Raw genomic sequence first — 2,123 nt, forward strand, 5'->3', positions numbered from 1 at the left:
CAATCACGATTGACACCCGGTGCAGCGGAAGTTTAAAAATTTTATCATGGAACAATTCCATGGTGTGGGTATCAACCATTCAACGATTAAATTATTGTGTGTGTAAAATTCAAATAACAATTAATTAAATTTTACCTCCAATCTCGAAGCGAGATTAATGGACACCACACAGATTTCTCTGCGCTTCTTGTATCTCCCAGGAACTGATGAACTCCTTCAATCAGGTCCACGAATGGGGTTTAAATCCCTCTGATAGATTGCACTAGAAAATCTATCAGAAGTTTTTCTGCGAAGAGATTAAACGAATCTGATTCGTTATTCCTGACTGCGATTCAAAATCACAGACCGAAATTTCTCGGGCAGAGAACAGGGAGGGGACGGCCGAAAACTTTTGAGAGAGAGGAGGGTTTCGATTTTCTGTCTCAAAAATTATGAGCTGTTATTTTTTAATTTCTGTACTGCAATAACTTATTTATAATGCAGGCCACTAACACCTTAGGGCCCATTAGTCATAAGCTAGGGCCCGACAAGCAAAGCCCGCACGTTCAGAAATTAATATAAAATTCATCGTGACTCCGATTGATGAACCGATTTCACCAATGTGCACAGAAACCATTTCTGCACATTTTAAAGTCAAAATAAATTTTCCTGAATCCGAATTCAGTGGTTTCCAAAAATGTCCATCCCTATGTCATTTTAGGAAATCCTACTCCCTTACTCTTATTTAAGAAGTCCAACTCCTTAGTTCATTAAATTTAACTCTTTAAATTTAACTATCTCAACGGGGATTAAAACTCCATTACACTGTGTGACCCTCAATGGTTCAGGGATACAGCTAGCCGTGGGCTCACAACTCCTTGTGACTCGGAACAACACTTTCCGACTTGCCCAACGAATCAAGGTAAAGCGCCTAGCAACATCGCCCCATGATTCCCTAGGTATCACTGATAGTGCCTACAAGAACCAGTAGATTTTGGTTAGCGTACAGTACGGTCCCTTCATCCATATATCCCGATCGAATCAACAACCATTGGTATATCGAGAGTCGCTCAAGATTCGATAACTATGCAATACATCTTGAAGATCAAATTAGTGACATCGCATGTGCTACTAAGAAACCATTTCTTAAATCACATCAAGTACTCTGGCCAGAGATTTGTCACACTAATATCTCCTCAGATCGCATAGGATATCCACACTCGCAAGTATGTGGTGAATCCTTGACAACAATGCATTGACTCCTATATGTGTCGTAACTGTACCCAATCTCGACACCTGATGACCCCCATAGAGTCGGTAAACGAGTCAAAGCACAGCACTAGCATATAGAGTCTCCATGATGTTTCAAGTCGTAAGGACTAATGGTGTACAACCAAAACCGCGGACTTTATCCACTCGATAAGTGATTACCACTTGGAAAGTCCGGATAGGGTAGTTCGATTATTCATCCTATGAATATCCATTTGCATGCTTCGAACATCTCCATGTTCCCTACCAATGAAACGTGGTACTCCGCATCGCAAATGCTAGTCTCAAACTCGAGCGATCCTTATCCTTATTATCGGACGGCTCAATCGACTAGGAACGGTTTTAGAATATACAGTGACTATAAGATGTATTTCATGATAGACATCCCCATGTTCTACCACATCTTACATACACTATAGTATATTCAAGGTCTTTATCAAAACAACAATAGTATATCACAATATAACAATATGAAGTAATATAAAGTCATTGCCATTAATAAAAGTGTAAATAATATTAAACAAAAGATTGTTTATACAAAGAGTCATCAAAGCCCATAGCCACACAGTTGGCTCACTGGGCACCCACTCTTACAATCTCCCACTTGCCCTATAGCCAACTAGTCATACTACGTAGACCCATTGCTTCGCGATGTTTGTCAAACAATGGTCCTGGCAAAGGCTTAGTAAGCGGATCAGCGATATTGTCTGCAGAGGCCACTCGTTCGACAATGATGTCTCCTCTTTCCACAATCTCCCGGATTATGTGGTATTTCCTCAGTACGTGTTTGGATCTTTGATGAGACCTTGGTTCCTTTGCTTGAGCAACGGCACCCGTGTTGTCACAGTACACCGGGACTGGACCAACAAATTCAG

The sequence above is a fragment of the Henckelia pumila genome, chromosome 2, assembly GCF_033568475.1.
Source record: "Henckelia pumila isolate YLH828 chromosome 2, ASM3356847v2, whole genome shotgun sequence".
NCBI lineage: Eukaryota > Viridiplantae > Streptophyta > Magnoliopsida > Lamiales > Gesneriaceae > Henckelia > Henckelia pumila.